Source organism: Lissotriton helveticus, chromosome 7, assembly GCF_964261635.1.
Source record: "Lissotriton helveticus chromosome 7, aLisHel1.1, whole genome shotgun sequence".
Taxonomy (NCBI): domain Eukaryota; kingdom Metazoa; phylum Chordata; class Amphibia; order Caudata; family Salamandridae; genus Lissotriton; species Lissotriton helveticus.
This window is the reverse complement of record NC_136068.1, coordinates 649,642,402-649,667,483: the sequence shown is the minus strand read 5'-3', so window position 1 is coordinate 649,667,483 and position 25,082 is coordinate 649,642,402.

Genomic DNA, 25,082 nt, shown 5'->3' with positions numbered 1-25,082 from the left:
TAGGCCTGGATTGTGCATTGAGTTCCACTCCTTCCAACTTATCAAATGGTACAAATCAAGTGATTTTGAAAAGTTTTTTTTTATGTTATTAGTATAAGTGCATCCCGACCCTTGTCTCAATATTGGGGGTGATTCCTTTGAGTTTTTGGTAATCATCTAATTTATACCACTCATAACCCATACTCATACACAATTCATTACAAATTAAAATATCCCAAGGGACAGTATAACAATTATCTCATAACTCTTGTTCCTGTTCTGTGTCTTGTTGATACACGGTTTCTTCTAGACAAAAAACATAACTTGTGGAGATACATACACAATGTTTAATCAATGATATTTTTAAATTAATTTAGAGGCATAATAGTAAAAATATTCCCAAAACATGTACATTTCTGTTAACTTGGGTGTATACAACAATCCAGTACGCTCCATTTCCATTAATTCAGGTGTATACAACACTCAAATACTCTCTATGTGCGTTTAAGGTCTAGGCCTTCCTCAGGAGAGTCATATTTGTTTTGAATGCCTATAAATGTAAAAATATCATATAGTCTGCGAGTCCTATATTGCTAACATGATAACTGATACAACGCGTTTGGGCAAACACCACAAATCTAGATTTTACCCAATCAAAGAATTAAAAGACAAAACCAGGATGGCTTATCACCTCACTAAGGGCCCCATTAGGATAGCGGGCGGAAAATCACCTCGACCGCCATGGAGGCGGAAAACAACCGCCCGCCAGGACCGCGGATAAACCGGCAGCCAAATTAGGATCAACCGCCACAAAAGACCGACCGGGGCGGTAGCAGGCCTACCAAAACCGCCTGACGCGGGCGATGACGGCAAAAACACCGACCGCAGCGGTCGGAAAAGCAGTGGAAAAGCAACAACCCACCGCAAGGAAAGCAGAGACACCGCACGGGAAATTAGGATATCCCCGAGGGTCCCGCTGTCAGAACCGCTGTTCCCGACCGCCGCAGTCGCACACAGGAGTGAATGGGAGAGATAGCGGAATAGCGGCAGCATAGCCACTGCAGCGGACTGAACATGAAGAACATGGCGGACGATTCCAAAACACCGCAGTGATGCCAAACCATGCCCCCCCCAAAAAAAAAACACAAACAAATGAAAATAAATAATGCTAATAAAAATATAAAAGCACAGGACTACTCCCACAACACACCTGACAGCCAAATTCCACTTGGACACACCCACATAGCTGAGTATAAAACCACCACCTTCACTGACCACAATCCTTTGCAACACTCCAGAAGAGAAGGCCATACACCACATCTCACAGGAGAGGCAAAAGAGCACAGCACACACACACATCCACCACCACCATCACTACCACCATCACACCAGCACCATCAATCCCCCAGCACACAACACACCTCACACACCAACACCACAACCGCCACCCACACACGTGCACCCACAAACACTTCAACCACCACACACCATGACATCACAGAAAATGCCCAAATTCGCAGAGAGTGAGTTGACAGTCATGGTCAATGAGATAGTGAGAGTAGAGCCACAACTGTTTGGTAGCCTGGTCCAACAGACACCATTAGCCATGAGGACACAAATGTGGGAAAGGATAGTCCAAAGGGTCAATGCAGTAGGGACCACCCCAAGATCCAAGAAGGAGATCATGAAGTGGTGGCATGATCTCAAGAGGGTGGTCAAAGAGAAGAGGAGCAAGAACTGGCAGCTGGTGAACGTGACTGGCAGTGGACCTCACATCCCACCGAAAACATTCACACCATGGGAGGAGAAGGTGCTTGCCATACTGCATCCTGAGAGCCTCACAGGAATAGCCGGGGGAACGGAGGCTGGTAAGTACAAACAAATGGTAACCAACACACTGAGAAGTACTTCCTTACACAACCCAAACCCCATTACACTGTCCACCCTCACCCAAAATGATGCAGCTAGCCATGTTGCTTAGGAGGCCTGTATGGGGGAGGGAGGTCTGTACAACAACTCACACCATACCCCCTCTACCACAGCCTAACAAGATGTATACCCCCCCAACACCACCCAGAAACATGTGTCAGCCATTGCACTGTAGACCCTCACCTAACAGGCAGGTAGCTATCTTTCTTGTGATGTCTGTCTGTTGGAGGGAAGCCTGCACTACCACTCCCAGCATGCCCCCTATCCCACACTCCATCAGCATGGAGGCCTCCCCCACCCAGGAGCATGTGTCAGCCATTGCACTGTTCAACAAACAGCCTTACAGGTAGGTAGCCATCTTGTATTGGAGCACTGTTTGGGGGCGGGAGGCCAGTATCACTCCTCCCAGCATGCCCCCTGTCCCACAATCCAGCAGCATGGAGGCCTCCCCCACCCAGGAGCATGTGTCAACCATTGCACTGTTCAACAAACAGACTTACAGGTAGGTAGCCATCTTGTATTGGAGCACTATTTGAGGGTGGGAGGCCAGTATCACTACTCACAGCATGCTCCCTGTCCCACACTCCAGCAGCATGGAGACCCCTCCACCCAGGAGCATGTGTCAGCCATCGCACAGTTCTCCCTCAGCTAACAGGTAGGTAGCCATCTTAACTCTTCCTGATGTGTGTGTGTGTGTGTGTGTGAGAGAGCTGCATCCCTACACAAAGCAACAATTTCATGCAATGCATCAACACCTGACATGTATGAGTAAATGAAGTTCCTCTCTACTATGAAATTACACACAGTGTTACTATCAATAATACTAGTGGAGACTTCATAATTGTGTAGTGTACAGACAGTCAATGAAACGCAGATGATACAATACTTGCACAGTGCACAACACTGACCATTCCCCATCTAATCCACAGGTGATGAAGAACTCACTGATGAGGACCACGACAACGTACAGCAGAGCCAGTCTCCACCCCCAGTACATGGACTCTCAGATGTTGACTCCCAGGACAGTTTGGACGATGAGCTCCAGGCCGGCCGATCTGGTGTGCCACAGACCCAGAGATCCCCAGACCCCATCCTCCCCACCACCACGTCTGCTGCAACAACAACAGCACAGCAGACCCCTGCAGTCCCGGCCTCTGCCTCCACCACCGCCACCACTACCTCCACCCCCAGTACCACCAGTACCACCTGAAGCACCCTCCCTGTCCCAGGGGATGACCAGGCCACACAAGCAACTGTAGAGGGCAGGGTGAATGTGCGTGGACCCAGAGTGGCGAGGCAACAGGTCCGTGGCAGCAGGGCAGGTGGGAGGGCCAGGGTCACCACCAGACCTCGGGAGAAGTGGACACCATCCCTGGATCACTTCACCAGAGTTGTGGAGGCATACCAAGAGGTCCAGGGACAAAGTGGCCGGTCTGAAGAACTATTAAGGGAGCTCATCCTGCTAACGAGGTCCATCGACAACCACCTTGGACAGATGGTGGACCTCATGGGCCAGCAAGTGGCGTTGCAGAGGGACAGGCCTGTGTCAGAAACAACACAACAGCCCCCTCCTGTTGTGCCGCAGTATGACAGTGCCACAGTATAATTAACAAGGGGACCCGATCAGGTAGCTTTGGACCTCGGGTGATTACTTATTTTGAAGAACAAAGGTCCTTAGCTTAAAAATAGATAATGAAAACATTTCAACATAGACTTCAATAAGAACTATGGATAGTCTTCCAATGTCCAGCCGAACAGAGGAACATTTATTTAGAGCAGATGCAAAAGGAATTAAACAAAGTGAAAGCAACAAAAAGGGTGAAACGCAGGCACAATGCCGTACCGAGCTTACAAGAGGAAAAAATGAAAAATGAGATGAAAACAAAGTAGCAGGCAACAACGTTGGAGCAAGTGGTGGCTTACTCTACAATACAATCTTAAGTAAGCTCAAACCAGAAGTTGCCACAATATAATTTACACAGTGGATAAATTGTGGTACTGTTTGAAAAGTCGACGTTTCGATCCCTAGCTCCTAATGCAATGGGATCCTCCTCAGGACTAAACAATAAACAATTGCCTGATTTGATTTAGACGCCTGTGGGATTAAAACAGGAAAAAAAGGGGGGAGAAAAAAATACATAATAAGGTACCCCATTAGGATTTGAGGTTGCATGTCAACATCATTACAAGTAGTGGGGACCATATGCATGGTCTGTTGCTAAAAAAGTGATTTAATAGGCACTTTGTGAAAGGGTGACACATGCAGTGGCAATTGGTTGCGAATGCATCAAGGGACAGGCGTGGTGAAAGCCTTAAGAATTACGTGACAATATTTACAAGGTCCATAAGGGGGGCTCTAGAATGAAGTCTAAGTGAAGATCAAGGACGGGCGGCGCAGTGAGAGTAGGGCGAAGTCATACTAACGCATATCATGCGCATATTAAAAAACTGGTGAAACAATTTCATACACTGTTGATTTAGAGCGTCGTGCCTTGGAAGGTACGGTGTTTTAACGCGGCGAATTTTGCTTTAAGAACAATTGGCACGCGGGGTGGAGTGCATCAAGGTTACAGTGAACGTGTAAGTGTTGCTGCGCAAGTGTGGGAATTTAGACTGATCGTGATGATGTAATTGGTGGAGTTAGTGTGGTGCCATTGGACGATGAGTTGCGGTCGGCGCAGTGAAGGTGTTGCCGGGGCAAACACTGAAAGTGAAGGCTGACCTTATGGGTGGGCTCGCGGTGTGACGAGCCGTTATAGTACGGCACTTGGTAAGGTATTGGATCACCTGGAAATCAAGGAATAAAAGTGGTGATGAGCGGCTACTTAAATAAGCCGAGGCACAAGGTGTGACAGAAAGGGCAGAGGTGGATTACCTTGGTTTAGGATATGTAGATCGTTGTCTAGGAGGATACGATCATGTTCTGTGTTCCCAGCCGGGCATGGCGTCTATGGGAGCACGCAGGATTTGAAGCAGCAAGCAATGGCTGCTGATATGCGAGGAGCTTTGGAAGTGGGAGAGGGTGTTTAACTGGGAATACTGACGGCAAGGGCTGTGTCTGGTATTTGGAATTCAGTATCAAGGGCTTACCTCAATAGAGTCTCGTAAAGCCGGCGTGGAGTCTTCCTTTCCTTACAGCATGGTGGCTGGAACCAATTGTAGACCCGGACATGCGGTTTATCTAGGAGCCACGGCATCCACTTGTGTGGAAAGAGACAAGGGACTGCACAGCCAGTATCTTTTCGCACGCCGATGCGGGGGCCATTTTGGAAAGGGCGCTTAGATGGCAGACATCTTGGAGTGGTGAGAGGGGACTAAGGTGAATATCGCCGAGTGTTCAATTAAAAAGAATGTAGTCGTAGGTGCATTGGAGCTTATGTGCATAATTCTTGTGGTGTCAGGCAACATTTCTTAATATGTTAGTATTTTCTACATATTTACAGTTTTGATAATACGGAAGCAGTTCATACATTAAGAAAAGCATTACAGTAACAATTTGTCAGTGTCTTGGTGGAATAGAAACTGAAGTAGCTTTTAGTCGGATTTCTATAGAGTTCATATGTTCAGGGCTTAAAGTAGGGTTGTCCAGTCCTCTGTTCTATTGAGCCCATTCCGTATTGAGTCAAAGAGGATAATAGATTTGAGTTCCTCTCTATTGAGCAATTGGGCCATATTGCCACCCCCTTCGGGGCAATTTCAAGACTTTGAGAACTGTCCAGTCTATGTCGTCCTCGCTGTGATTAGCATCAGAGAAGTGGTCAACAAGGGGCGCATTTGGTGTCCTGCAACGGATGCGGCTTCTGTGTTGACCGATCCTGGTCTTGACTCTTTGCGTTGTCTGCCCGATATATATTTTCTGACATGGTCAATGGATAAGATAAATCACTTTGGATGTGTTGCAGTTGGAGAAAGATTGGCAATGCACTGTAGTGTTGTTAAACGTAAAGTTTTACCTTCAATTGTGAACAAACAAACATTGCAACCCCCACATTTAGAGTGCCCAATGATGGGGGACAGACCCCAGACTGCATCAAGAGTAGTGGCGTTAGGAGTGATCAGCAATGCAGCTCTAACCAGGTGGTCCTAAATGCAATGCAAATAGAGGTTTGTCAATGTTCAGACTGCGTGCATTCACAATGGGCCAATGGTGCAATATCATTTTCCTCAACTTATTCGAAACAGGGGAGAAGGTTGTGACGCATGCAATTCTTTGCAATTCTTTTTTTTTTGGTTTTGGGGTCAGCAGGACTTCATTGGGACAATACCAGGCTCGTTTGGACGCGTTTTTCACAATTCTTTTGGGGTAACCCCGGTCTTTTAGTTTAGAGGCAAGAACTGTAGCCTCTCTGAAGTAGTCCGCCTTACATGAACAATTTCTCCTGATTCTCAGAAATTGAGAATAAGGCAGGGAATCCCTTGGGGACCTAGGGTGATTGCTGGTGTAGTTAAGGAGGGTATTACTCTCAGTAGGTTTTCGATACAGGCGTGTTAGTAGCTCACCATCAGAATGAAAAATCGTCAGATCTAGAAATGCGATCGAATCACTGTCAGTGGTGATTGTGAAGGACAAACCTGAGCAATTATTGTTCATCCAATGTAGGAATTGGCATAAAACATCGACGTCTTGTCTCAAATATTGAAGATATCGTCGATGTATCTACGCCAAAACACATTGCCCGGAAAGAAGGGGTTTGTTGGAGTCAAAATGACATTGGTTTCCAATTGATCCATGAAGAGCATCGCTAGGTTGGGGGCAAAAACAGCCCCCATAGAGGTACCCTTGATCTGTTGATAGAGGATATTATTGAACATAAAGAAATTGCGAGTAAGGCATAGTTCTAGGAGTTGTAGAATGAAAGTACTAGGAACAGCATGTGGGCGTGGGCGTGAGTCCAGTGTCTTTTGTATCACCAAGAGGGCAGCCGTCTGTGGTATATTAGTGTACAAGGACTCCACGTCCATGGTGCATAGAGTCTCTGACATGGGATTGTAGGGGTGGTGTTCAATCATGTTTATCATTGCCATAGAGTCTCTCACAAAACATTGGGTGGTTGGAACGAATTCTTTGATAAAGAAATCCACATATGAGCCAAGCGGTTCCAAAATTGAGCCGCAGGCATAGACAATTGGTCGGCCAGGGGGATTGGTTGTATTCTTACGGATTTTTGGGAGCGTGTAAATTACAGGAGTACGTGGTGTTTTGACGTTCAGGAAATTGAATTCCTTTTTAGAGAGGAAGCCTGCATGGAGTCCCTCAGTGGTAGTCTTTAAGATCAATCCCTGTATCTCTTTTGTGGGGTTTGATGCCAGCCTCATGTAATGATCCTTGTTATCGAGTTGGCATTGGATTTCTGCTATATATGACGTTTTTTCTTGGAGCAATATCCCACCCCCTTTGTTGGCACTTTTGATTATAAGTGTGTCATTTGTTTTTAGGTGAGTGATTGCTTGTTTTTCTTTTAGTGTGATATTGAAAGGAATGAACCTTTTATTGTTCTGTAGGATGGATAGGTCCTTCAGAACCATTTTTTCGAAGGTAAGTATTTCAGTAGGTATCATTCCTGCAGATGGCAGGAAAGTTGAATGGGGCCGGAAAGGTGTATTGGCAGTATGATCTGTTTGCAGTTCGATAAAATTAGGTGGAACTGTAGGGACAAAGGATAATCCTTTTTTAAGGAGGGAAAGTTCGTCTTAGGCCAATGAGTGAGTAGAGAGATTGAAAATGGGAATAGCATTGATGTGCTGTAGTGCGGAGTGACCTGTCATTACCATTGGTAAAAATTGTTGCGGGTCTTCCGCTCCCCTGGTGGGTTGTACCACCGCTGGGTTTTCTTCACTCTGCCGCGTGAGGGCGGGTCTTGTGGGCCCCTGGCTGAAAAAGTATTCTGATGTGAGCCTCCCCGTCTTGCAGTACTGCTGCCTTCTCCGGGGTCAGAACTATCCGATGAATCGGCTGAGGTGTCTGAAAATCCTACCAGATTCTAGCATCTATTATAACGGCCCCCTGGTGGTTGTTCTGATGAGAGGAATAGGACCTGTTGGTGTAAACATCTTTGTGTAGTTATGGGTAGGTGGTCTCTACACTGTAAGATTTTATATCCTTCTTTATTTTGTTGGCCTTTTTGTTCTGCTCAATTCTGTGAAAGTGTGCGACCGTTTTTTCGATCTGTCCAACAGTTTTTTACCTTTGTTAGTCGGGTTTAAGTCTTGGATTTGTTTAAGTATGTCTGAAATCTCTATTTCTAATGCTTTGAGAGTTTCTGTGGCGATGTCAATTCCAAGTACCAACCAATGGCGTGAACAGGTGGTTCCAATGTAGCTAATACTGGATATATACTTGGGATTATCGGTGAAAATCCCAGGAATGTTGCGTACCTGGAGACCTAGGGGAATGACTTCTGCCTTAAGGTAGTCTGTAAGCATCAGAATCATTAACTGTAAACGAACCTGCTTTTTCTTTAGTTTCTCAAGTTGGTCTGGTATTGAAGTATTAGATGAGGTGGGTATATCTGGAGTGTCAGATAGTAGTGATGGGCCAGAACAAAGCTGTTTAATGTAATCATCTGTGTATAACGATGCAAAGGCTGACATGCTGTAGTGAGAAATGGGGATAATAGAGAAGGGTGGGGAGATAGGAGATATAGAGACACTCAATACTAGGTTGGCCCAACCCGAACACGGGTGGGAGAGGTAGAAAACCCTTGCAATCCAGCGATTGCGCTAAGTCACAGTATAATTAACAAGGGGACCCGATCAGGTAGCTTTGGACCTCGGGTGATTACTTATTTTGAAGAACAAAGGTCATTAGCTTAAAAATAGATAATGAAAACATTTTAACATAGACTTCAATAAGAACTATGGATAGTCTTCCAATGTCCAGCCGGACAGAGGAACTTATTTATTAAACATTTATTTAGAGCAGATGCAAAAGGAATTAAACAAAGTGAAAATCATCAAAAAGGGTGAAGCTCGTCCAATCGAGCCTGGTATTGTCCCAGAGAAGTCCTGCTGACCCCGAAACCAAAAAAAGAATTGTAAAGAATTGCATGAGTCACAACCTTCTCCCCTGTTTCGAATAAGTTGAGGAAAATGATATTGCAAATAACGGGAAATAGGACTCGCACAGCCTAATTATCTGAATGTGATCAAGTTAATCGATTTGTACCGTGCTGCGGAGGTATCTCTGTCTGTTCCTGGCAGCGTAATGAAAGTCAACTAGTACAGAGCAGCCTCGGGCTTGAGGCTAACCCTCTGCGCACAGCTTGTAGGGAAACACACACATTTTTCATCCACATAAAATCTTTATGTCACAAAGTCCAACAAAGTTCTTCTGTTCAAACTTTAATGATCATTCATTTCATGATCATGTATCTTCAAATTTCCAATTTACTTCAGAGTATTTTCCTCAATACATAATTCACCGAAACTTAATTTCCCAATGCATTTCGGGCATTAAATACGCCCTTCATCAGGGGTTAGTTCTGAAAATAAAGAAAAGGTACCCATCAAGAACGCGTGTCAACTGAGACTCAAAATCAGCAGATTGAAATGTCAAGGAATCCAAGGGAAGCATGCTGTTCTGTGCTCGTGTGGTATAAAAATTCCACAAACACGTGTCATCAACAGAGTGAATAGTGTACACAAACCATGCTCTGTGTGAAGATTGTGAATATTATTCATGTACCGGTGTGTCATGCTTTACAGTGCCAAGTGTAAATTTTTTTATATGAAGCAAGAAACCAAAGAGTAAGATTCAATGCAGTGAAAATGGTGCATACAGGAAAGTGCTGAGACTTTCAACAGTGTGTTTCAAAAGCATAAAAAGGTGTGGGTAACATGCGTATAATCGTCGTGAGGGTAAACTCACGGCGGTGAAACTTGTAACGCTGCGTTCTCTGAAAAATAAACACCAGAAATGGTACTCACTACTCAATATGAACGCATATGTAAAAGTGAAAGAGTGTCCTCGGTCGAGGGACTTACTTGTGGTAAAATGAACGGATCGTTAATTTCGGTGCTGGTGGCATGCAGTATTGACAACCTCTTGCCCGTAACAACGGTAGGTTCGTGGCATCCTCATACGCGATGAATGAACGATGTCAGTGTGCAATAGAGGAAGGACCAAGATTTTGGCCTCGAAGGCGGGCACCATCTTGGAATGGTGAAACCCGAACATTAAAAGTGATGAAAGTAAGAAAAGGTGCATAGCGCGTGAAAGCAGGCACCAAGATTAAAAACAGATATCACAATAATATGAAAATAAACACTGTTACAAGGCATTGACATGCTCATATTGATAATCCCAAATATCAATTCGCACAAAAGTCTCTATTGTACAGTATGTTTGAAGGTAATAAGTAAATTCCATTCTATCATTGAGCCCGTTAGGCTGCATCGTGCTCATATAGCGAATCCAATAGTTTTCTCTCTTGAGTAGTGTGTTCTTGTTATCGGCACTAGGTGTAATCACTTATAAAATGAGAAACTTAAGCTGTGCTACAGTGTGATTGTTCTTCGTAAAGTGCAAAGCTACCGTAGATTTAGCATTTCTGGTTCGGATATTACTTTTATGTTCCAATATCCGCGTGCGTATTTTCTCTCTGTGTGCCCCACGTAGCAGGACCCACAGGGGCACTTCAACATGTAAATAACATTGGTTGTGTTGCAGCTTGCGTTGACGTTTAGTTTGATCTTGGTTCCCTTCATGGGATGGTGAGTGAAATTTCCTGGAATGATGTTATGGCAATTGCTACATTTACCAAGTGCCGTACTATCAGGGCTCGTCACACCACGAGCCCACCCATAAGGTCAGCCTTCACTTTCAGTGTTTGCCCCGGCAACACCTTCACTGCGCCGACCGCAACTCACCACCCAATTCGTCCGCATTAGATGGCACCACACTCCCTCCACCAATTACATCATCACGATCAGTCTAAATTCCCACACTTGCGCAGCAACCCTTACAAGTTCACTGTAACCTTGATGCACTCCGCCCCGCCTGCCAATTGTTCTTAAAGCAAAATTCGCCGCGTTAAAACACCGTACCTTCCAAGGCACGACACTAAATCAACAGTGCATGAAATTGTTTCACCAGTTTTTTAATATGCGCATGATATGCGTTAGTATGACTTCGCCCTACTCTCACTGCGCCGCCCGTCCTTGATCTTCACATAGATTTCATTCTACAGTCCCCTTTATGGACCTTGTAAATATTATCACCCTAGTTCTTAAGGCTTTCACCACGCCTGGCCCGTGATGCATTCGCAACCAATTGCCACTGCATGTGTCACCCTTTCACAAAGTGCCTATTAAATCACTTATTTAGCCACAGACCATACATATGGTCCCCACTACTTGTAATGATGTTGACATGCAACCTCAAATTCTAATGGGGTACCTTATTGTGTTTTTTTCTCCCCCCTTTTTTTCCTGTTTTAATCCCACAGGCGTCTAAATCAAATCAGGCAATTGTTTATTGTTTAGTCCTGAGGATGATCCCATTGCATTAGGAGCTAGGGATCGAAACGTCGACTTTTCAAACAGTACCACAATTTATCCACTGTGTAAATTATATTGTGGCAACTGCTGGTTTGAGCTTACTTAAGATTGTATTGTACAGTAAGCCACCACTTGCTCCAACGTTATTGCCTGCTACTTTGTTTTCTTCTCATTTTTCATTTTTTCCTCTTGTAAGCTCGGTACAAGATTGTGCCCACATTTCACCCTTTTTGTTGCTTTCACTTTGTTTAATTCCTCTTGCAACTGCTCTAAATAAATGTTCCTCTGTCTGGCTGGACATTGGAATACTATCCATAGTTCTTGTTGAAGTCTATGTTGAAATGTTTTCATTATCTATTTTTAAGCTAAGGACCTTTGTTCTTCTTCTTCAAAAAAAAAAAAGCAGGATGAAAGTGCATCATCCTCCCCTGCGCCAACAGAGAGGGATGAGTCCCCTGGCGCCACTGGCCAGTCAGCAGACCCCCCACTGCCAAAAAGATCAAGGGGGCATCCAAAGAAGAGCCTGGGAGTCACCAGAGGCAAAGCACCTGCCACACGCCAGTCACGGAGCCAGCCCTGATTGCAAACCTCTTCCCCACTGCATTGACTGTCTGGACTGTCTTTCCTCACATTTCCTTGGCAATGGCACTTGTCTGTTGGACTGGGTCACCACATCCATGTGGTGTCTACTCTTGCATCTCATCGACCATGACAGTCAACTCACTGCTCATTCCCCATCTTCATGTAAATATTCACGCACAAATCACATGTCCACTTTACGAATAAAATACCTGACGCACCAGATTTTGTGCAGTATCTTTTGTAGTACAACATTTTCAGTGCTGACAACGTCCATGATGTGTCCAAATTATGTACTGTATGTAGGGAAGGATTTTTCTGAAGCACAGTCACTGGTGTCATTGTGGCATCACAGACAGAACACTACACAAAACATATACAAGACACTACTGGCATACAAGACAATGGGCTGCAGATGTGAACAAATAGAGGCCAGCATACGTCCCCATATGGAACATCAATTTCACATTAACCACACACAGGTGATGGTACGTGTGCCTGTCTGTTACATCTGTGCATATCCCTTCACAACAACAGCAACCACACCAGATATTGTACACGTCATTTGTCGTCACCCACCTTCAAGTGAAGTAGCGATCGATGAGCTGTTGACGCAGGCCAACTCCTTCCTCCTCTCCACTGTCCTCATCACTGGACTCAGGTCCTTGAGCAGGTGGTGGCCTTGGTTCCTCACCATCGTCCAGGAGCAGGGGGATCCCCTTGTGGATGGCTAGGTTGTGCAGCATACAGCATGCCACAATGATCTTGCATACCATCCCAGGCGAGTATGCCAGTGCACCTCCTGTCCTGTCAAGGCAGCGGAATCTTGACTTCAGCACGCCAAAAGTCTGCTCGATTACACGCTGGGTCCTGCCATGGGCCTCATTGTACCGGATGTCGGCCGGGGTCCTGGGATTCCTTAGCGGGCTCAACAGCCATGGCCTACTGGGATATGCAGAGTCACCTGTGAATGACAAACACCCATTGCAATGTTGCACAGCCAGAGTGCAGCAGGTAACACAGCACGCAATATCAGTAGGCATACACACCCACAATCCAAGCACGCTCGGGATGCAGATTTTCCATCATCCGGGGCACCATTCTGTTCCTCATGAGTGCGAATCATGTGCAGAGCCAGGAAATCTTGAACACACATGGGAAATGGTCATGTCCGCAAGGCACACCACCTGCACATTGATAGAATGATAATGTTTACGGTTCCTATAAATGTGCTCTGTTGCCTGTGGTGGCACAAGAACTACATGGGTGCAATCGATGGCACCAACAACATGTGGAATGTGCCCAAGGGGATAGAAGTCACCCTTCACACCGGCCAATTCTGCTCCCCTAGGAAAATTAATGTAGCGATTCCTATAGAGCATCATGGCTGCAAGAACATCCCTCAGCACATGGCTGAACATGGGCTGCGACATCCCTCCAGCACTAGCCACGGTCTCCTGGAAGGAACCAGTTGCAAAAAAGTAGAGGGCTGCCATCACCTTGTATGTGGGTGTGAATGCAGTTGGATAGTGACGGTGAGGCTGCAGGTGGGGCTCCAAAAGATCACACAGGATCTTCAGTGTTGGTCTGTCCAGGTGGAATTTCCGAATGATTGCAACATTCTCCATGTCCTCCAGCACTGTCAAGTGATGTAGGAGATTTGGCCTCCTCCTAGTTGAGATGTAAATTTGAAAATGTCAGTGACAACCATTATGAGATGGCCACAGCACATACCATCAACGATGTCATGGAAAAACAAAGACTGCCTGAGAGATGCATAGCACACCAGGTTACATGGGTGGCCTTTTGATACACACAGAGGGCACAACTCTCCACTAACAATACACGAGTGCCACAACACATTGGTGAATGTGAATGCACACATACTGAACCACCATGTCACATGTGCACGCCAGGTGCTGTAACATCCGCAAATGTGTCTGAAACTACCATGACTGAATCATACCCATCTGCTGTACCTGTCACACCTCAATGCATCATGTAAAGTTTGCACACATCCATCCACACATTCATCACAGTAGCAGGAAAACTTTCAGTTGTGTGCATGAGCTGATGTGAAAGCACCAGTCTGGTACGATACCATACAGTGACACAAGCCTTGTCAAGGTCAGCACTGACCCACAACACTTTGATTTCTTCAAAATCATTGACACCAGCTCAAGAGTGTCAAGCATCATCAACCATCAAATGCATAACTAACATGGCAGGGACCACAGAACAAAGTGTGTCACACTGAACGTGCGTCCACCTGTGGATGACATGGAAGAATGGCATTGTGTGTACAAGGATGTGCCCTTCCCCATGTTGCTGCTGGGTACTGATACAGTGTTCACGATGGCCATAGCCATTTAATGTTTTGAAAATGTCGGTAGCTACCGCCTGGCACCAGCGGTGTGACACCAGCACCACCTGCTTCACAAGTGCGGTAGCCATTGGCATAAGGACATGTGTAGATGGCGGTGGGCATGCTACGCTGCCTGAATGGCGGTAGGTACCGCCTGGCCCCAGCGGTGTGACACCAGCACCACCCCCTTCACAAGTGCGGTAGCCATTGGCACATGGACGTGTGTAGATGGAGGTGGGCATGCTCCGCCGCCGTGGAGGCGGTCATTAGATACTTTTGAATGATGCACCATCGCGGTAGCGCACCCCGGGCACCCGCAGTGCATCACCGCCATGGAGCATTACCTACAGCCAATGGCAGCGATGATCGCGGTGGCATGATGCAGATTTGAAAATCGCGGAAGGTGTGCTCCGCCTCCGTGGAGGCGGACATTGGATACTTTTGAATGATGCACCATCACGGTAGCGCACCCCGGGCACCCGCGGTTTGTCACCGCCATGAAGCATTGCCTACAGCCAATGGCAGCGATGATCGCGGTGGCATGATGCAGATTTGAAAATTGCGGAAGGTGTGCTCCGCCACCGCGGAGGCGGTCATTGGATGCTTTTGAAAGAGGAAGACCTGGACAACCAATTGTAGCAGCATTTCAGCTTCCAAACAACCCCAGGGGCTATACATCTGTGCGAGTGAGCCTCACATTTCCACTGCTCACAGAGCCTGCTGCCTGGGACCCTATCCTGCTGCTACCTGAAGAGCCTGCTGCCTGGGACCCTCTCCTGCTGCTGCCTGAAGAGCCTGCTGCCTGGGACCCTCTCCTGCTGCTGCCTGAAGAGCCTGCTGCCTGTGACCCCTCACCACTCACTTCCACCACAGGTGTTCCATGTCCACAGGGATGGCAAGGACAGAGAAGATCCGTGCCAGTCCATTCACAAGTGAGGAGCTGGAGGTCCTTGTGGATGAGGTGCTGGCACAGTACCCAAGGCTGTTTTGTGATCCCAATGTAGTGGTAAGTCTCCATGAAGGTAGCAGTAGGGCAGGGGGGTATCAGAATTGTAGTTGTGCAGCTGCAGTATATGCCTGAGGGTGTGGGGTTGTGTAAGACACCGACAGACAAGCTGTCTCCAGGGCGAGGGAGTGTGTGTGTCCCAATGTCACTCTTTTCTATGCCTGTACTTGTATGTGTGAGTGGGGTGTGTCACTTTGTCAGCCATACAGAGCCAACGGATGTTAGCCATGTAGGTGCCAGGACAGTAATTGCTTGTGTGAATATTTCAGTGTGCCCCTGTAGTCTGAGTCAGTGTGACCCACAAAGTAGGTTCAGTGGCTACCCACCCAAACGATAAAACATCACCAGACTCAAATGCTCCTGTTCTTTCACAATGAATAGTAGATATGCCCCATCTGTGCCCTGTATAAATTCAGACTTACACACTTCTGTCGATGCATATTGTGTTGAGGCATCCTGCTTTTGGGAGATCATCATGGAGCCTATACGCCCCAATGTGTACATGCAATCACAAATGTTTGGGCCATGCAGAGTGCCCTTGTGAGGGGTCACCCAGTTTTGGAGGGAGGGACGTTACAATGAGTCCTGAGTCTGTGCCTTGCTACTGTACTAGTATATGTTGTTATCTGACATTGTGTAACTGTTTGTTTACCCTTCTTTTCTCTCATACCTGCAGCTCAAGGTACACCAGCGTAAGGCCCTGTGGAGGGCCATTGCAGAAAAGGTGCGAGCCCTGGGGGTTTCCAACAGACAGCACACCCACTGTCACAAGAGGTGGGACGACATCAGCCGGCTGGCAAAGCAAGTGGCAGAGATGACCTTGGGGATGCTACCACGCACAGGGCGTTTGGCACAGCGCAGGATGACTCCACTGATGGGCCGCATACTGGCAGTGACTCATCCAGACCTGGATGCACATCTGAAGGAGCATCGGCAGCAAGGCAGGGGTGGTGAGTATCAGGGGAGGGTGACTTTAGCTGGGAGTGGATGCATGTGTACAGGGCCTGTGGCAGCGGTGACCCATGTGATGTGCGTGTGTTGCTATGCTGTGCTGTGTGATGTGAGTGGCTACTGTGATGTGTGCTTGTATGAGGCATTGGGCCCCCCTGGCCTTACTGAGCTGATCCTCCCTGCTGGTCTTTATCATTGCCAGATGTATTAGGCTCCACATGGTCATTCATCATTGGGATAGTGTGGAGAATCTATATTGTGGTGAACTGCAGTGTCAACTTTATGAGTGTGACTTCATGTATGCCTACTTTGCATGCACCATGATGGTTGAGGCCCACACATCTGACAACAATGTGACCGAGATTACCACATGGTGCTTGCTATGGCCTACTTGGCATTGTGGCATGTAATGTCATATTAGGTTTGTGTGTTGTCCCCTCTTGTTCCCTGAAGGTCTTTCAGTGGTAATACGTGTTGTACCCACATCATGTCCCTAGGGCAGGTCAAGTTTGGGGGGGGCTCCATCTATGGGCAGGGTGTAGTGCTGTGTGGCATCAACATGCCTCACTCCTGGCAGATATTATGCATTACAGGCACTGTTGTGGCCTATGTAGTGTGTTGCTGCACAGTAATTGCAGTGTGTGGTGGTTACCATGTTGGTTTGGGGCTCTCCTGTACTGCATTGATTTGAAATTGTGTGACCAGATGATGACACTTGCACAACCCTGTATCTGTCTCTAATGCAGATTCGCAAGAGACCACGGAGGAACATGAGCCAGAAACCAGTGGTGGCAAGAGTAGCACTACAGCTGCAGCGGAGGCAAGTGACACAGAGCCCACCAGGACATCTGAGGGGGACAGTAGTATGCAGGAGGAATCAGTGGCTGAGACACAGAGTACCACATCATCTGATGCGCTCGGGGATGCATCCATGTTGGCAGGCACATGGGATGGGGAGTCTGCATCATCATCTACCACCCAGCGGCCAGTGCCCAGCCTCCCATCCGCTTCCTCTGGGTCTGCCCGTATCCATGTCACTAAGAGGGGACGAGTCACATTCACACGTGGCACCGCTGCCCCTGCACCTGTCCCCCCTGCTGCACTCAGTGCAGAGTGTGTAGAGCTCCTGCACCGGCTTTGTGAGGGCCAGACTGCCCTAGTCAATGCCTTCAGTGACCATGACAAGAAATTAGGCCAGGTGATTGCATACATGGAGGGCATACACTCTGACGTGGGTGGGCTACAGCGCACAGTCCAGGCGTTGTCATCCACAGTCACGCCAGCCCTTCAACAGGCACAATATCCCATTGCAGCTCAGGTGCCTTTGTCCATCCCCAGTCAGTGGCCACATCAGATGACAGTGACCACGGTTCGCCAGCGTCAACAAAAAGGGACAACACAAAGATCACACAACACTCCCGCCCACAGACACCATTCCCACTGAAGAGCATGTCCACCCCAGAATACACATACAAGAGCCAGTCAGGGAAGAGCAAGGCCAGAAGAGCAATCAGGCAGACATCAGGCTCACATGCCGCAGAGGCATCACCAGCAATGGACTCTCCTGTCACTAAAACATCACACAAACCTACCCATGCAGTGTCTGTGCCCACTGAGGAGGTGTTGCATATCAGGGGTACACCTAGGAAGAGCACAGGGACACATCCACCCACCACATCTACCCCAATTCCACGACAATTGCTGCAGGTGGAGGAGGGCACTGTAGAGACCACCCCTGGCAAGAAATCAAAGGAGGGCACTGTAGGGGCTACACCTGGCAAGAAGGCAAAGGAGGGTACTGTTGGGGATACACCTGGCAAGAAGGCAAAGGAGGGCACTGTAGGGGATACACCTGGCAAGAAGGCAAAGGAGGGTACTGTAGGGGATAAACCTGGCAAGAAGGCAAAGGACGGCAAAGTAGTGACCAGCCCTGGCAAGAAGTCGAAGGAGGGCACTGTAGGGGGTACACATGGCAAAGAGGTGAAGGTGGTCCAGAGACGTAGCCAGACCAAGCGTTCCGGGGGATCCAGCACATCTCCAGAGGTGGTTCCAGTGTCTGCACCTGATGTGGGACAGTTGGGGTGTGTGCCAGTTGTGTCATCACCACTTCCCATCAACCCCAAGAAAGGGAAACCATTTCATATTCCCATAAGGTGGAAGGGCACCCCTCCAACCTCTCCCACCCACACTGTGTCAGAGGTCTGCATGACTCCACCTCCACGTACCACTATGCCACCTGGTCCACACAGCCCTCCAGCTTGCCAAGACACTGTTAGTACCACATCAACTGGGGCTCTGTCAACACAGTCAAGTGGGCCTGCTGTCCCCGACACACAGCCAGGTACAAGTTTGCATGACAGCCAGGAGTGAGTTGACATCCCCCTCATATGCCTGTGCCTCATACAGGTGTGCTAGTCCTGAACATTGTTTAGAATATGGGTGTGTTGCTGGTCCTGTTGCTCTGCTGTGCTGTACTCTACCATGTGCCGCCTCTCATGTACTTGCTGGCTCACCTGCCATGGACACTGGCCCTGTTGCTCTGTTGTGTTGGCCTCTCACCTGCCATGGACACTGGCTCTGTTGCTCTGCTGTGTTGGCCTTTCACCTGCCATGGACACTGGCCCTGTTGCTCTGCTGTGTTGGCCTCTCACCTGCCATGGACACTGGCCCTGTTGCTCTGCTGTGTTGGCCTCTCACCTGCCATGGACACTGGCCCTGTTGCTCTGCTGTGTTGGCCTCTCACCTGCCATGGACACTGGCCCTGTTGCTCTGCTGTGTTGGCCTCTCACCTGCCATGGACACTGGCTCTGTTGCTCTGCTGTGTTGGCCTTTCACCTGCCATGGACACTGGCCCTGTTGCTCTGCTGTGTTGGCCTCTCACCTGCCATGGACACTGGCCCTGTTGCTCTGCTGTGTTGGCCTCTCACCTGCCATGGACACTGGCCCTGTTGCTCTGCTGTGCTGTACTCTCCCCTGTGCAGCCTCTCATGTACTTGCTGGCTCACCTGCCATGGACACTGGCCCTGTTGCTCTGCTGTGTTGGCCTCTCACCTGCCATGGACACTGGCCCTGTTGCTCTGCTGTGTTGGCCTCTCACCTGCCATGGACACTGGTCCTGTTGCTCTGCTGTGTTGTACTCTCCCCTGTGCAGCCTCTCGTGTACTTGCTGGCTCACCTGCCATGGACACTGGCCCTGTTGCTCTGCTGTGTTGGCCTCTCACCTGCCATGGACACTGGCCCTCTTGCTCTGCTGTGCTGTACTCTCCCCTGTGCAGCCTCTCGTGTACTTGCTGGCTCACCTGCCATGGACACTGGCCCTGTTGCTCTGCTGTGTTGGCCTCTCTCCTGCCATGGACACTGGCCCTGTTGCTCTGCTGTGCTGGCCTATCACCTGCCATGGACACTTGCCCTGTTGCTCTGCTGTGCTGTACTCTCCCCTGTGCAGCTTCTCATGTACTTGCTGGCTCACCTGCCATGGACACTGGCCCTGTTGCTCTGCTGTGTTGGCCTCTCTCCTGCCATGGACACTGGCCCTGTTGCTCTGCTGTGTTGGCCTCTCACCTGCCATGGACACTGGCCCTGTTGCTCTGCTGTGTTGGCCTCTCACCTGCCATGGACACTGGCCCTGTTGCTCTGCTGTGTTGGCCTCTCACCTGCCATGGACACTGGCCCTGTTGCTCTGCTGTGTTGGCCTCTCACCTGCCATGGACACTGGCCCTGTTGCTCTGCTGTGTTGGCCTCTCACCTGCCATGGACACTGGCCCTGTTGCTCTGCTGTGCTGTACTCTCCCCTGTGCAGCCTCTCATGTACTTGCTGGCTCACCTGCCATGGACACTGGCCCTGTTGCTCTGCTGTGTTGGGCTCTCACCTGCCATGGACACTGGCCCTGTTGCTCTGCTGTGTTGGCCTCTCACCTGCCATGGACACTGGTCCTGTTGCTCTGCTGTGTTGTACTCTCCCCTGTGCAGCCTCTCGTGTACTTGCTGGCTCACCTGCCATGGACACTGGCCCTGTTGCTCTGCTGTGTTGGCCTCTCACCTGTCATGGACACTGGCCCTCTTGCTCTGCTGTGCTGTACTCTCCCCTGTGCAGCCTCTCGTGTACTTGCTGGCTCACCTGCCATGGACACTGGCCCTGTTGCTCTGCTGTGTTGGCCTCTCTCCTGCCATGGACACTGGCCCTGTTGCTCTGCTGTGCTGGCCTATCACCTGCCATGGACACTTGCCCTGTTGCTCTGCTGTGCTGTACTCTCCCCTGTGCAGCTTCTCATGTACTTGCTGGCTCACCTGCCATGGACACTGGCCCTGTTGCTCTGCTGTGTTGGCCTCTCTCCTGCCATGGACACTGGCCCTGTTGCTCTGCTGTGTTGGCCTCTCACCTGCCATGGACACTGGCCCTGTTGCTCTGCTGTGTTGGCCTCTCACCTGCCATGGACACTGGCCCTGTTGCTCTGCTGTGTTGGCCTCTCACCTGCCATGGACACTGGCCCTGTTGCTCTGCTGTGTTGGCCTTTCACCTGCCATGGACACTGGCCCTGTTGCTCTGCTGTGTTGGCCTCTCACCTGCCATGGACACTGGCCCTGTTGCTCTGCTGTGTTGGCCTCTCACCTGCCATGGACACTGGCCCTGTTGCTCTGCTGTGCTGTACTCTCCCCTGTGCAGCCTCTCATGTACTTGCTGGCTCACCTGCCATGGACACTGGCCCTGTTGCTCTGCTGTGTTGGGCTCTCACCTGCCATGGACACTGGCCCTGTTGCTCTGCTGTGTTGGCCTCTCACCTGCCATGGACACTGGTCCTGTTGCTCTGCTGTGTTGTACTCTCCCCTGTGCAGCCTCTCGTGTACTTGCTGGCTCACCTGCCATGGACACTGGCCCTGTTGCTCTGCTGTGTTGGCCTCTCACCTGTCATGGACACTGGCCCTCTTGCTCTGCTGTGCTGTACTCTCCCCTGTGCAGCCTCTCGTGTACTTGCTGGCTCACCTGCCATGGACACTGGCCCTGTTGCTCTGCTGTGTTGGCCTCTCTCCTGCCATGGACACTGGCCCTGTTGCTCTGCTGTGCTGGCCTATCACCTGCCATGGACACTTGCCCTGTTGCTCTGCTGTGCTGTACTCTCCCCTGTGCAGCTTCTCATGTACTTGCTGGCTCACCTGCCATGGACACTGGCCCTGTTGCTCTGCTGTGTTGGCCTCTCTCCTGCCATGGACACTGGCCCTGTTGCTCTGCTGTGTTGGCCTCTCACCTGCCATGGACACTGGCCCTGTTGCTCTGCTGTGTTGGCCTCTCACCTGCCATGGACACTGGCCCTGTTGCTCTGCTGTGCTGTACTCTCCCCTGTGCAGCCTCTCATGTACTTGCTGGCTCACCTGCCATGGACACTCGCCCTGTTGCTCTGCTGTGTTGGCCTCTCACCTGCCATGGACACTGGCCCTGTTGCTCTGCTGTGTTGGCCTCTCACCTGCCATGGACACTGGCCCTGTTGCTCTGCTGTGTTGTACTCTAACCTGCCATGGACACTGGCCCTCTTGCTCTGCTGTGCTGTACTCTCCCCTGTGCAGCCTCTCATGTACTTGCTGGCTCACCTGCCATGGACACTGGCCCTGTTGCTCTGCTGTGTTGGCCTCCCACCTGCCATGGACACTGGCCCTCTTGCTCTGCTGTGCTGTACTCTCCCCTGTGCAGCCTCTCATGTACTTGCTGGCTCACCTGCCATGGACACTGGCCCTGTTGCTCTGCTGTGTTGGCCTCTCTCCTGCCATGGACACTGGCCCTGTTGCTCTGCTGTGTTGGCCTCTCTCCTGCCATGGACACTGGCCCTGTTGCTCTGCTGTGTTGGCCTCTCACCTGCCATGGACACTGGCCCTCTTGCTCTGCTGTGCTGTACTCTCCCCTGTGCAGCCTCTCATGTACTTGCTGGCTCACCTGCCATGGACACTGGCCCTGTTGCTCTGCTGTGTTGGCCTCTCTCCTGCCATGGACACTGGCCCTGTTGCTCTGCTGTGTTGGCCTCCCACCTGCCATGGACACTGGCCCTGTTGCTCTGCTGTGTTGGCCTCTCACCTGCCATGGGCACTGGCCCTGTTGCTCTGCTGTGCTGTACTCTCCCCTGTGCAGCTTCCCATGTACTTGCTGGCTCACCAGCCATGGACACTGGCCCTGTTGCTCTGCTGTGTTGGCCTCTCACCTGCCATGGACACTGGCCCTGTTGCTCTGCTGTTTTGGCCTCTCACCTGCCATGGACACTGGCCCTCTTGCTCTGCTGTGCTGTACTCTCCCCTGTGCAGCCTCTCATGTACTTGCTGGCTCACCTGCCATGGACACTGGCCCTGTTGCTCTGCTGTGTTGGCCTCTCACCTGCCTGGGACACTGGCCCTGTTGCTCTGCTGTGTTGGCCTCTCACCTGCCATGGACACTGGCCCTGTTGCTCTGCTGTGTTGTACTCTCCCCTGTGCAGCCTCTCGTGTACTTGCTGGCTCACCTGCCATGGACACTGGCCCTGTTGCTCTGCTGTATTGGCCTCTCACCTGTGTTATGGACACTGGCCTTCCTGTTTGTGTTTCACCTGTGCATAGTATTTGCATTTGTACATCATTTTTTGCCTTGCTGTTGTCTACTATTGTTCTACTGCTACATCTGTGCAATATGTGAATAAATACATTTACTTCTGTTGTGTGTTTTGTCAGTGTCCTTCCTGATTAAAGTTCTTTTTCTGTTTGCATTTGATTTGCTGTGCCCCATCCTCTATGTATCACTTCAACATTGCAAGGCTCTTTGCAGGCATCAGATTTTTAGACAGGGGTGACAGGGTCTTCAGTCCATTCTGACCCTGATAATAGTGTAATCTGTGATGGCTATTTTCCCTGCCATGCAGTGATCTCAGTGATTTGCTATTGTTGGATACACTGTTCGCATGTCAGGTTGGAATCACTGACAAAATATCGAAACTACAAAAATCAACATACAAAATGTTTGTCTACTAAATATCGATAACAAATACATCGACACTCTATATTTAACTAATAAACTACAAAAACATCGATGACACATTATCGCAAAACAAAAATATCGACTCAAAAAATATCGTACACACACTTATCAATTTTAAATATCTCGACAATCATAAATAAAGATAGCACCTAACAAAAACATCGGCAACACAAATATCTACATCAATATTATCGCAATAAAAAATTATCGACATCACAAAAACACCTAAAATTATTTTTTTACACACTATAAATTTAAAATATAATAAATACACGCATATAATACTTACAATACTTACCTAACACACCTTAAAATTAGAATATACCCACATTAATAATTTAAAAATAATATATCAAATTAAACATTATAAACAAACACAATTAAATTATACACATTTCTAAAATAATATAATACATTTTTAAATGCAAAACCACTTATAAAAACGCTTCGAAATACACGAATAAAACAAATACCTCAACATTAGTAGTTCACATACAACTAACACATTTAATTAACTGCAAAAAAATTCAAACTAACCAATAGAAAACCTTTGAAAGTGATCTAACCAATGAAATACAAGAAACAATTAAATACACACTATATAAACAAAAAAACTCTAACCACTAACAGCTACAAAGAAAATTCAGAAAGAAGAAACTCTGCTCAATTTTCGACAATACCACATACTACACTGAAAAGAAATCTACTCCAGATTACAAAAAGTAAGTAGACACAACTTGGTAAAATAACTAGATAACTAATACCAAACTACTATGCTTAAACAATTCTAAAATACTTAACATTTCTTTCTTTTTATATCTCCACAACAGATCAAACTTTACAAATAAACTAAACATTTAAAAGTAACGAAAACTACAAACTACAAAAGTAAGTATACTAATTTATTTTTCTCTACACTTAAAAAAGTAAAATACATGTTCACATTTTAAAAGGAGCAAACTAAGTCCATGTTAAATTTCCACATTGTATAAAAATGTACAAACTTTTTAAAATAAAGATATTAGACAAACTGCCTCAAAAAATCTCCAACTTTGCATTAAAGAAAATACATTAAATAAAACATTCTTTTATTTCTTTCCACAGACCACCTTAAAAAAAAAAAAAAAACAACAGATACACAAAACATCTACATTCATCTTCAAATGCATAACACTTGGTAAGTGTTAGAACTGGCTATTTCTGGTAGGCTAAGGCTGACGCCAAAGCCAGGCAGAAACCACCATTCTAGTCAGGGCAAGGAAGTCACACGCCAAGATAACCCCTGCTCACCCCCTTGGTAGCTTGGCACGAGCAGTAAGGCTAAACTCGGAGGCAATGTGTAAAGCATTTGCGCCAGCACACAACAGCAACAACATCCTAGGCACACCACAAAATGTTATGTTATGTTAAGTTATTTATTTTCTTCTATAGTGCACGGCTACTCACAAGAGCATCCCGGCACTTAGGCGAAGAGAACTAGGTACAGAGTAACAACACAACTGCTAAAAACTGAGGAGAGAACGGACAAAGCACTATTCAGAAAAAAGCCAAGTTTTTAGTTCCTTCCTAAAAGCTAGAAGGCTATTGGCGGGGCAAGATACCGGAAAGACCGGCCTCCGATTCTGGAACGCTTGATGATAGGCACGACCATTTTGGCCAGAGAAGCTGAGCGCAACGCCCTGCTGGGCAAGTAAAAAGAAAGACGTTTCCCTATGTACTTGGGACCTATATCATAGAGGGCTTTAAAAACCAAAGTCAGGCTCTTAAATAGAATCCTCTTGGAGATG